General features: G+C 41.4%; 1 protein-coding gene across 2 annotated transcripts in view; it reads right to left on the bottom strand.

Moving 5' to 3' along the window:
* CDK17 (cyclin dependent kinase 17) overlaps positions 1-13391 on the bottom strand; it is a 74545-nt gene that overhangs the window by 57932 nt on the left and 3222 nt on the right. The window lies entirely within an intron of this gene.

The following is a 13391-nucleotide window of genomic DNA, read 5'->3' as shown; positions in this document are numbered from 1 at the left end:
CCCCTTCCAGTTCACTTGAATGCCTTGTCTGAGACACAAGCAATTGGCGACTTCTCCTATGTGGCAGCTGTAGCTGCTCCTGTCACTTTAAGCCCTTCCTTGTCCTTGGAGGGGATGGAGGAGTTTCTAATAGCCTAACTCTGTCTGATACCCTGCAACTCTTTGCCCCCACTCCTTTCCTACCGGCTCTGACTGCCCAGACTCTTCCTCTTCTTCCACCTTAGTTCCTGCCTCACAGGTGGCGCAGAACCCCACATGTCACTGACCCCTTCCCATGGATCATTCTCCTGTCCCCTTGCCTCTTCTGCTCACCCCTTGGAATCCTGCCTGCCCTGACATGTACATGGTACTTGATCTTGACAAAATAGACCATTATTCAGAAGCTCTAGCAGCTGACTAATAAAAACCAGAGGGAGTACATGTGCTGTTCTCTGAATACTGCTGTTCTTCCTCACACTAGATTAGACTAAACACAAGATGGCACACTGGTAGAATTATGGTGGTCTTTGGCTAGACTTTGTAAGCACTGTCACCGTAAGCTAGGTATCAATCTGTATGTTTGCCGGGCCTGAGATAAAATTTTCTACCCTGTGAAGGAAGTTTCCCTAAAGGACATTTAGGGATTAAGCAAATTGCAGAAAAGACAGAAACTGGGTCATATTTGGAAAGAAGTGGTAGCCGGGGGGGGGGGACTGTATAAACAGGGTGGAAGAGACTAAAAGTCAATGAATCTCAGCTAAAAGAATGCTCCAGTACATTGGAAAGAGAAATCTTAATGAAAATCAGCCTTTGCCAACCTGGCAGTACACAATCATGATAGAAATTGAAGTCCAAAACACTTTGAGGGCATCAGGTTGGCAACGGCTGATGTAAAAACGGCCTCGGCCCAGTATACCTGAAGGAGCGTCTCTACCTCCATCGTTCTTCCCGGACGCTGAGGTCCAGCACCGAGGGCATTCTGGTGGTTCCCTCATTGCGAGAAGCAAAGCTACAGGGAACCAGGCAGAGGTCCTTCTCGGTAGTGGCGCCCGCCCTGTGGAACGCCCTCCCATCAGATGTCAAAGCGATAAACAACTACCTCACATTCAGAAGACATCTGAAATACATTTTAGTGTATTTTTGGTGTCAGTGGAAGCCGCCCAGAGTGGCTGGGGAAACCCAGTCAGGGGCGAGGTACAAATAATAAATTATTATTAAATTATGCTTATTATAAATGAAAATGCTTTTGCCTAGAAATACTTGACTTCAGCATGATTTTATATCAGTAGTCCCTAACACTTGAAAACTATAGAGAATGAAAAGAACTCGTAACCATTAAAATATGTAATTATGACAAGCTATTAGAAACACGTTGTTGTTGTTGTTGTTAGAGCAATTCCTATTCTGAACAATCAGCATGATAATTTTGCCAGCCCAATGATATGGTGTGATGAAAATAAGTAAACCAAGACACTTCAGAAACTGATTGGGCACCCAACTAGCACGTGAAATAAACAGTTAATAGAACACAGTCTCTTTCTTTTTACTGCCAAAAGCTGAAGCACAGAATTAAGGTTACCCTAGTTTCTACAGAAGACTAGAATTGTTCAAGATTTTCATTCCTTGCCTTAAAATCATCCTAACCTTACGCCATTGCTTTTAACTGAGGGTTATTATTTTTTCTTGTAAATGAATAGTATTAAAGTTCACGCATGCATATTAAACTCAAGACACACCATATCCCCTATTTGCAAGCATTCAAGTTTATAACAACACTGTTTTGAAACAGAAAAATAGCTTTGCTAAATAGTTCACAAATGTTATAGTAGCCTAATCGTATTTACATGCCACCCTTGTTCACTTTCTCACAAAAGCCTGATACTTGGAAACAACATAAACAGAGGCTTCTTTATTCATCATGTAAAACATTATTTAAAAAGCAAGCAGACAAAGTGCAGCCCTGACTGCAGACGGCATTAATGAGGAGATACTGCTGACGATAGCAGCAAGTTCTTCAGGGGATTGGTTTCCCTCTCAAGTACTGCCAGAAGATTCTGTTAAATGAGCAGTGAAAATACTGAATAAAGTATTTATGATTTACACAACATAAATCATATGCTGATACTCCTGACATGAATTTGTAACAAGCCCAGTGTGCATTAAGCGAGCATGGGAAGTGTGCCATGGAAATCGTTTTACTTCTTGCATGTGCTGCAGCATATGTGAGAGAAAAGTTACACTTCTTTGTGATGCACTGTTTTCAGTCAGTCATATAATTCAAACTGTAATTGTCTTCTAATGTAATTCTACCAAAATAAGCTTCTTCTGATTTCCACAAGACATCTTTCAGGTGAAGCTGTTTAATCTTTTCATTCTTTGCAACTAGTTACAGATTCAAAAAAACTTAGTAAAATTTGTATAGTGTTCTCTGCCTCCCCCCCCCCAAAAAAATAAAACAAACAAAAACAAACAGATCTTCAAGACAACTGTCAGAACTATGTGCTTAGCAAAGGAAGTCAATGCACCAATTAACTAGTTAACTCATATTACAGCCATACGAGAAATATGTAAAATAACTAAGCAAGTATTAGAAATCATCCCAGAATTGGCCCTACTAAACATCTTCCAAGACAACAATGCCCATTTACACCACAAAGAACTCATAACCTTCCTACTTTCAGCAGCCAGAAACACCATAACCAGACACTGGAGAGACCTGTCAGGAGTAAGCATGGACCAATGGTATCAAAGAGTATGGGAAACAGCCTTACTAGAAAAATTAACCAATAAACTGAAACTGGCACAGGGACAAACAGAAGAAGACGCCTTTCCCGGTATGGCTCCCCTTTATCACATACACAGCCCAACAAGACAATGACAAAAATCCACCAACAGCATACAAATCAATATGGCTAACCTGATCCAAAACACACACACCCCACTCACACATGAAAACAAAGATCACCACAGCCAATCACAAACAAACAACCACACCCCAGGCCAACTCCAACCTCTCTCACCACCAAAGGAACACAAGTGAACAGCAGAGAACCTGCACAAGCAACGCTGACACCAAACCCTACATACATTAAGCAAAATAGAAACATCGCCACCCATCTTCCCCCCTCCCCCCTCCCCCTTTTCTTCCTAATGTCTCAACAAATAAAACTGATTCGTAAAAATGTTACATGGAAAAAATACAAGAGGGAGACATTACACATACTTCTGTAAATCAAGAAAATCTTTAATAAAAAGACAAAAAAAAAAACCCCAAAACCTAGTTAACTCATATTGAAGGCCCTACATTTATGCAACTTAATAATGACTGTTACCTCCCAAAAATCTAGTGGAAGTAAATGACATCTACACTAAACAAACAAGAAATTTAACCCACTCCGTCCAGTTCTTTGCTCCCCCCCCCCCCAGGCTTCCTTGTCTTTGCTAGCAACAGTAATACCATTAATGAGGGGTGGTAGTCAATCACGGCAATTTGCTCAATAATGTTACAGCTTGCTTCATTAAATGTTTCATAATGTGGACTTTGAAATTTTAAATCCAACAATCTTAACTACATTCTTAAACACCTAATCAGTTCTACAAAGAACAAAGCTCCTAAGAAACTTATGACCCTGGTCTTGCTTCTGAGGACATGAAGTGCACAAATGCTCTCATGCCACTGAAGGGCTGGGATTCAAATGACAGGAGCCCTTTCTTTAAAAACATAGGGGAAAAATTATAAAAATAAAATAAAGAATAACCGGGGGGGAGCAATCAGCTTCCTTCAGGTTCTTCAGAGATTCTCTGAGGAAAAGAGATTCTTCGTTGGGTGAATTGCCTTGCTTATTCTGTTCCTGTACCCCCTTTCCCCAAAGTTGCCTGCTGAAAGAATGGCTTATGCCTGCAGTCAAGTGTAGGGCAAGAACTTCAGGCTTAATTAGCCTTTGGCTTATTAAACAATCTATGGCCTTTTAAACTTTGAAAGGTTTTGATTTTGCTAGTTACCATGTTATGTATTTTTGTGTTTTTATTCTGTAAACTGCCCTGTGATCCTCAAATGAAGAGAGGTATAGATTTTAATAAACAAACAAACTACTGTATAGAGGCATCGTGCCACAGATTTCCAAGGGAACTTAACAGGGTTATTATAACAGGGTAATTGATCAAAATTCTCTATAAAATGGAAATTCACTGGTGACGAGTGAATAGAGGTCTTGGTAGTTACCAGGGGTGGGGAACATGTAGCCCCCAAATTTTGTTGGACCAAAACTCCCATCAGCCCAACCCAGCAGGGCCAATGGTCAAGAACAATGGAATTGCAATGCATACATAGGTTTCCCACTTCTGCTCGATACTAGCTCTGCTACAAGAATGATCACACTTATCCCTACTGTGAAAACACTATGGTTAGGCTGCAGTAATGCACTCCTTGTAGGACTGTCCTTGAAAAGTGTTTGGAAACAACAACTGGTCCAAAATACAGTGCCCAAACTTCCAAGAGGAATTTGCTGCACAGAGCATGTAACTTCTATATTATATCAACTCCACTGGCGACCAACCAAAGACCTAAATGGGTTTGGGTAAAAATATCTGAAGCACCAGTTGATCTCGTGTTTGCCTCTACCTGCAGTCTGGTGAACATCTGATGCCCTGCTCCATGTTATCTGCCTTTAAAATGAGTCAGGATACACAACAGACTACGGTTTTTCAGTGTAGCACAGCAATTATGGAATTCTTGCCCGAGGCAGGCCTCCCTCGTTTGGTCACAGCCTTTCAGTAAGTATTTACAACCTCCCTCTTTAAAAAAAGATTTGGGTACTACTGATGCTATACTGTTTTCATATGATGATGGTGCTTTTCTGCATTTCTTGTTGTATTTACTGTATTTCAAAGCTGGCTTAGGAGTCCCTCAAGACCAAAATTATGTAAAATAAATTCTATAGACTGAACCTTCCTAAAATAGCTATACAAGGTTTGCTCATTTATTTATAAATATTTGTATACTGCTATATCATTTTTTAAAAAAATCAAACTGATTTACAGCAATAAAAACATAAAACCATACAATTGCAAATTGTGGTATTGGGAGGGATGCAACCAGCCATAGCAAAACAGGTGATACAGAGAGCACACTGGGACTTAAATTTAAGCATGTTCAGTAACACCTACTGAACTTCATGGCTGAGTAGGGATTTGAACCCTAGTCTCCCAGGTCCTAGCACTAGGTAAAGGTAAGGTAAAAGTCCAGTCAAAAGCAAATATGGGGTGCGGCACCCATCTTGCTTCAGGCCTCTAGCCACTACACTGGCTCTCACTGAGGAAACAGGTATTTCTACCTGCAAAGTTTGAGCTTTAAGAAGAGGGGTGAAAATCAGCCAGATCTCCCTTTCTGATTCCCCACCTTCAGAAGAGAAGCAATCCATTTAACTGTGTGAAATAGCTTCTTTTGCTTGCTTGCGTATGCACATCGTAGAACAATGGAAGGTTCCCTCTGACTCTCAGCACATCAAAAGACTTCCTGAAGGGGAAAGCTTCAATCACAGATGGAGCTGCCCTAGCGAGAGGAGATCTCAACTTGGTCGCAAAGGGGTGCTCCTGAGAAAGCAACTGGCAATGCTGATGGGGAACATCATGTCTGGGAGGCAAATGTAGCCCTCTAGGCCTCTATGTGGCCCTTGGGACTCTCCCCAGCCACACTCACTTTCCAGCCACCGCCATCGCCAGTCCTCCTTGGCTGTTCTTCATGGTTAGAATGTGTCCTGGAATTCTGATGACACTTCTGGCTTGGCTGGATGGAGGGCAGAGAGGGATGTGTGTAGAGACAAGTCTACCATACGGAGGCATGTGCATGTGACCCCCAGAAGTTTGCCTAGAAGGAAAAGTAGCATTCAGGCTGAAAAAGGTCCCATTCCCCCACTGGTCCTTTGCAGCGACGGAAGAAGTCTCTTGGGCACCTGGGGCGGAGTGCCCAGGGGCAGGGTGAACTGCCCATAGGGGCGGGGGTTGCGGCGCCCATAGGGAGGGAACAGGACACTTGGTGTCCCGTGACATCCCTATGGGCGCTGCGGTGCACCCTGTCCCTATAGAGACAAGATGTGGCACCCATAGGAACAAGCCGTAGCTGTGGCACCCATGGGGACGGGGTGCATGGCGCCCACAGGGACGGGATGTGGCCGCGGCACCCATAGGGACGGGGTGTGCGGCATGGTGGGACAGTGGGGGGGGGGAGGCAGTGGGCGGACAGCACGGAGCCTGCAGGCACCGAGACGCATGGTTCATGCGCGCTGCAGGCCCCATGGAGATGAGTGCCACCCGCCATTTTGTCACCCCCCCATCAGGGTGGCACCTGGGGCAGACCACACACCCCGCACCCCCCTTCGTACGCCCCTGGCCCTTTGGGGCCAAAGTCTAATCTACACCCTCACCTAAATAAAAACCTCCCATGGCTAATGATGCCAGGAAAATGGCTTGAGGCCCGTCAGCAAACACAAACCTCCAATTTCCTATTTAATGGTAGCTTATTTAATCATGTTGCATAGTCCTAATGGTGTTGACCTGTTGTTTTTAAAGGGTTCACCCCTCATTTAACTGAAAACTCAAATAGTCATTTTCCTAACTTCCTTAGGAAACGGAACAGAGGTTGATGCCAACAGGATGTAGGGGGAAGCTTTTTCAAAAGAAAGACTATAGCAAGTTTTCACATCAATGCAAATGGGATACTTGTGCTTAGACTAAGATACAACACCCTTACGTGACCATGAACAGGAGCAGAATAGAGACAGAAGGTACGTTAAAATTATCAATGCATTCTTAGAGTGGGAGAGGCAGACGAGTGCCAAGATGAGCATAATTCTCATCTTTGGTATTTATGTGGAAGACTAGTAAACTAGCACTGTAACAGAGCATCAGGATTCACATCTTGATCCCTGCTGAACTCTGGAATAAATTCCACATTCCTGCTGACTCACAGCAGGAGGTGACTCTCATTAACTTTACAAACACACACACAAACACACAGTAAAGAAAGACAGAAAGGAGTGACTGCACAGTTTGCATGGATTAGACTTAGAACCTAATTGTGAGAATAGCCAATCAACGTGACACAATGAATAAGCAGTACTGTAATGTTAACAATAAGGTAAAGGTAAAGGTACCCCTGCCCATACGGGCCAGTCGTGTCCGACTCTAGGGTTGTGCGCCCATCTCACTTAAGAGGCCGGGGGCCAGCGCTGTCCGAAGACACTTCCGGGTCACGTGGCCAGCGTGACATCGCTGCTCTGGCGAGCCAGCGCAGCACACGGAAACACCGTTTACCTTCCCGCTAGTAAGCGGTCCCTATTTATCTACTTGCACCCGGGGGTGCTTTCGAACTGCTAGGTTGGCAGGCGCTGGGACTGAACGACTGGAGCGCACCCCGCCACGGGGATTCGAACCGCCGACCATGCGATCGGCAAGTCCTAGGCGCTGAGGTTTTACCCACAGCGCCACCCGTGTCCCAATGTTAACAATAGATGAGTGTAAAAAGGAACTGCAAAATTTTTGTCATTTAGAAAAGGCAGACAATTTGGTACAGTATATCCAGGAAGTGTTAGACCAGGGACACCTAAAATCAAGACTACGGCTGCATTCAGACAGCACTTTATTCCATTTTCCCAACCCTGTTTTGCTTGTTAATTTCCACGTTTTCTGTGTTCTTTCACATGACATAAAAACCACTTCTGGAAGTCCAGTGGAATCTAGCAAAAGTCTAGCACCAACTTTCATGTTAACTTCTTCCAGGTAAAAAAATCCATTTGAAATTCTGTTATTTTCTAATGGGAGTTTTGCATTGTAATTTCATGTGGCAAAGTTTGGGTCAGTGTTCCAGTATACAGTTCTTTCCGGCTGCTTAAAATTTAGTGGTATATAGATAAAAAAGGCACAGATCCATTAACACAACAAGCGCTGTGGGGTAAAAAGAACATTAGAAATTAGGACAGCAGTGCTAGCATAACCAGGAAAACTAACAGAATAATCGCCACGTCTGAATACAGCCTGAGGCTGCTGTGAGCTAACCAGGAAGTCAGCACCACTGAATTTAATAGGCTATACCAGGGGTCAGCAAACTTTTTCAGCAGGGTGCCGGTCCACTGTCCCTCAGGCCTTGTGGGGGGCCAGACTATGGTTTTTTTGGGGGGGATGACAAAATTCCTGTGCCCCACAAATAACCCAGATGCATTTTAAATAAAAGCACACATTCTACTCATGTCCAACACTTTAATTGGACAGAGTATTATTCACTTAATGAATGAATTTTCTATATTTTATGATGTTTTAATAATTGTATTGTACAGATCCATAGTATATATTTTTATATGTTTATAAAACAGAAAAAGATAAAAGTGGGTGGTGTATATATGTTATAAATAAAAACAAACAAAACACCAGATTCCATCTTAATAAAAGGTCAGAAAATTACACCAACCCTTGATTATTTGTATATTTATTTGGAGTATTCATAATTATGGATTGTGGGAGTTATGGGGGTTTTTTGTTCTTGTTCTTATTATGTAATTTATTTGTATTTTTGTGCTGTGAACTGCCTTGAGATCTTCGAATGAAGGGTGGTATACAAATTTAATAAAATAAGTAAATAAATACTCTGCATACATACTAAAGTTATCAGAACATGTTTATATTTAAAATACAATAAAAAATACAAAGAAATACTGGCAAGGGCAAAGCTGTATTTTTATATCTCTATCTACCTATCATCTATCTATATCTATATCTATCTATCTATCTATCTATCTATCATCTATCATCTATCTATCATCTATCTATCTATCATCTCTATCACTCTGCAGTTGAATTTCCTAGCTTGGAAATAGCTTTCAAAGAAGCCAGATGTTAAGTCCTTGCATATTAGGGCTTCCTCCGTGGACTGCTGCTGACCTTACTCACAGCTTCTGGCTTTGATGGAAGATGCAGGAGACATTAGGGGAGGCAAAGGTGTTGGAAGTCTCCCAACAGTGCACAGGCATGGCTAGCACCAGTGCAGGTGTAGCAGCGCTGACCTCCTTGAAGGAAAGGCAGCATATAACTGTAATAAATGTGCTCACTTCAGCAACAAATGAACAAACTGCTACTAAGACTGACAAGAGAAGGGCAGGAGCAATTTGTGCCAGAGTGGGAAGAGTGTGTGTATTCCCAAAGCTGGCTCCCAGATTGCCAACCATGGTTTGGAAGGACTTTTTGTTAAGTTACCTCCAGGGCTCCTGTACTCATGGAATAAAACTGTAAAACCCTACACCAGCCTGGACTACAACTTCTTTCGGCCCCAGCCAATATTGTCAATGAACAGGAACAAGCTGTGATCCAAACCATGTTGCGGACACCAGGCTGGGGAAGCCTAGCCTAGGCAGATTACCCAGACCTTGAGATCACCATCTGAGACCCTTATTTGGGTATGTCCTCCGCGACAGGTCCAGAGGGTAGTGACATGAGAATAGGCCTTTTCTGCAGTGGCTCCCCATTTGTGGAACGCTCTCCCCAAGGAGGTTTGGCTGGTGCCTTCATTAGACACCTTTAGGTGCCAGGCGAAAACGTTCCTCCTTAATGGACACCCAATGCCCTTTTAAATGTATTGTGAAAGGGGGGATTATTGGGTTGTCTTTGTTCTTATTTTTATTATGTAGTTTGTGTTTTTTTAATATTGTAATCTTATGTTGTGAACCACCCTGAGATCTATTGGTATAGGGAGGTGTAACTATTTTAATAATAATAATAATAATAATAATAATAATAATAATAATAATAAAAAAACAACAAACAACAACAACAAATAACAATAATAATACCCAAAACTCTTTGGGAGGAATGTCAAGATGCAAATAAATGGATAAAAGTAGCAAGATGTACAACAACCATAGAAAATTAGCTCGTAAAACAGAAAAACAAAACAGTTCTGAAAAGATGCTTCATCCTCAAAACAGCCTTTATCAAGCTCTGTCCTCTCCCAGCCAGGCCCCTTTCACATGTTGTTTGTTTCAATTAACTGAGGGATTTTCTCTGTGTCAATAGGTTGTCCACTTCTAGTCTTGCTAAGCAAAGTGCATGTTGCTAAGAAATGAGGTGGCTTCCAATTTGGAAAATCCATTACAGAGCAACAAACATACATACATACATAGCATAGGAAATAATTTGCAGCAAAACTCAGTGCTTTCTAAAGTGTTAAGCTAGCTATTATTATGTTACAATGGGCTTGATTAACCATTTTATCTCATAATACTTATTATATGAGAGCGTTGTGTGATTTATATCCAAACAAAGAGCATTACATAGGTTCTAAGCGCAAAGCAGAACATATTGTACTGGAAAAATAAATTTGTGGGGGAAACATATCCAGAAAAAAATGTCTGAAAAGTGGATTCGTTCATAAAGGAAATTCAGGGTGTGCCTAGATTAAGAAAACCTGTGCTGCCAGTAAACAAAAATTTAAAGGAAATGACTGAAGCTCTGTAATTTGGTGACTAAAAATCTGGGCTGGACAAAACAAATATAAGAATCACCTCAAAATCTTTCACTGACAAAATTGAAATATATAACCACCATCAACTCCTCTACCTAGAAACAGTTCTTCTGCTTTATAAACAACTACAAGTATGTAATCATAACTAATCATAAAACATATTCAGCAGCAATATACAGTGGTACCTCGGTTTACAAACTTAATCCGTTAACGAAGTCCATTCTTAAACCAAAACCGTTCTTAAACCAAGGCATGCTTTCCCTAATGAGGCCTCCTGTTGGCAGTGCCCTTCCACTGTTCGGATTCCGTTCGCAAACCGGGACACTACTTCTGCTTTGCGGAGTTCGTAAACCGAATTGTTCATAAACAGAACTGTTCTTAAACCGAAGTACCACTGTATATTAAGAAACAGAGTTATATATTCCAGTTAATTTAAATGAGAAGCGGAAAAGCAAAATTATGTAATTCCTACAAATTAGCAATCTTAAGGGCAACGCAAACATGTGCTGGTCTAGAACAAAGCCCAATCATTAATCCGCCATCTTGTTAAAGGTTCAGAAACAATTTAAAAACCATGTTTTTTTAATCCTCCAATAAAATAGTAATTGCATGGATTTTAGGCCCAATTAAGTATAGCTACCATAATTCCATATGTATATACTGCTTATGTGTCAGGGAACTGCCATCGGAGAGTCAGGTGGTGGAAGGGCTCAAGGAGGCTAGGAGAGCCTCGGATGCGGAGGAAGGAACCAGTAGGGGGAGAGGGAGAGTTCCTGCAGAAACTCAATTGGAGGAAGGGCTCCAAGATGTTTCCAGTGAGAATAGCGGGGAGGACTCAGGACCTCCGCTGGGGATGCCCACTCCGCGGAGGAAACTGTCACGCAGAGAATCCAGAAGAAGAGTTTCCGTCAAGGAACTCTTATGTTGGAGTAAATTCCAGAAACCCCCACTGACGGATTCTGCCAGCGATTGAGGTAGCCACGCACCCATGGCTCCTCGGACTGGGAAAGTTTAGGAACTGATGGTAAAGCTTGGAGGCTTTAAACGCTTACGCACGAGCAGCCCCCTTTTCCCATTACATTATGGTTGCGCTGCTTTGATTCCTTTTTATGCTATAGGAACTACAGAGCAGAGCCATATTGGTCTCCCAAGTTAGAAATAACAACGTAGTTTTTCTTTTCCCTTATCAGGTTCTAAATGGGTACTATCATATTCCTTACATTTTTACCCTCATATTTGTGTTGCTGTTGGGCAATGAAAAACAATTACAGCACAAATACTCCACTGCAAATGAATAATATACTCGGGCAAACTGCACAATGCTCGAAAGTTTGTCATTCATTCATTCATTGCTTTCGTGCTTTGCTTGCATATCCCACCTCCTGGCCCTCCTCATGTAATTCCCACAAGAAACCTGTGAGATAGGTTAAGCTGAGAGCCCATAACTAGCCCAGTGAGCTTCATGGCAAAGTGGGGATTCAAACCCAGGTCTCTCAGCTCTTGGTCAGACACTCTAACTACTATACCACACTGGCTCGCTAAAGAATCACAAACACTACAATATAAAGTATAAATGGATCATACTGAAGAAAGAATTCCATATTATCTAATCTTTCTAATAAACAATATTAAACCGTATATTATATTACAGTACTGGACTACTGGACACTCCTCTTAATACTGTATTTTAAACATGTTAGGTTTTTTTCTGCTTTAACTTTTAAATGCCCGCTGGGACCTTTTCTATTTTGCCAGATTATAGTGTTTTTGTTGTGAACTGCTTTGAGTCTTTTTGCTCTTTTTTTACGAAATAGCATTTTATAAATATTTTTCTAAATATAAAAATAAAAAACAAGGTTCTCAAAATATTTAAAATCTAAGTTTTCTTCTTTGAGGACAGGCTATAGAGTATGTGCTTTACATGCATAGAGTCCCAGAGTCAATCCCTAGCATCTCCATGTAGGGAGAAGAATAAAGCTACAATATTTTCATTATCTAGACATTGGTCATCCCACCTCCTAGCAAGATGTATGCTATACTGGATTTATCAAGGCACATAACATATCTGCAAGGGAAGGTGACAAATGTACACAAAAATCCTTTAAGAGGCCAAAGGAAAGTAGAAGACAGAAGTTTACACCAACAGAGAGCGCTAGGTAGGGGAAGAAGACGAAACAGGGATCAATTATATGAAAGTTCTGGAGAAGGCAAGCAGGCTTTGGAAACTGGAAGGGCTTCTAATGCTATATCCATCAGCACATAGTACAGATAAGTCGAAATCAAATGCAGACCCAGGTATTCCATAAAATGAAGTAGCATCTGTTAAATATAAAGTATGCTCACATGTACTTTTCATTCTATTTAGCAATGTTTACCTGGCTTACTTCTAAGTCAACATATATAGGGTTGCACTGTGAATTAATGACCAAAAATACAATTCACTGTATAATTTTAGAAGTTGAGGTATCTGCTCCGTGAATCCGCAAACTCTGTTAATATTCAAGGCTACCATATTTTGAATGAAGGAAAAATAGGCAAACTATTTTCTAAAAATAACACAGCAAATATTTCTTCTGGTTCTCAATGGTTCTTTTATTTTACCCCCTGAGGAATTTTAAATATGAAACGCTTAGGCATGAGCACTGCTTGCTGTTTTTCACAGATGCTTCATACTGTATTTCAGTTATAGGCATGGAAAAACAGACATGTAACACCAAAGAAATGATCGTGCAGAAGATTATTATGCAATAACTGTCATGAAGTCAGAAATCCAGTACTAGAACACGCAGAAATAAATGGAAATATTTGTGAAAACAAGCAAGAAAGCAATTCAACTGAAGCCATTAACTTTAGCCATCATATTGAAAGTGATGTCAGATACTCCAAAGATTCTAATCTGCTTGCT

Source organism: Podarcis gaigeae (assembly GCF_964106915.1).
Source record: "Podarcis gaigeae genome assembly, chromosome: 10".
Classification (NCBI taxonomy): Eukaryota; Metazoa; Chordata; class Lepidosauria; order Squamata; family Lacertidae; genus Podarcis; species Podarcis gaigeae.
Note: the sequence above shows the minus strand (reverse complement) of the source record. Positions and strands in the feature narration are given on the sequence as shown.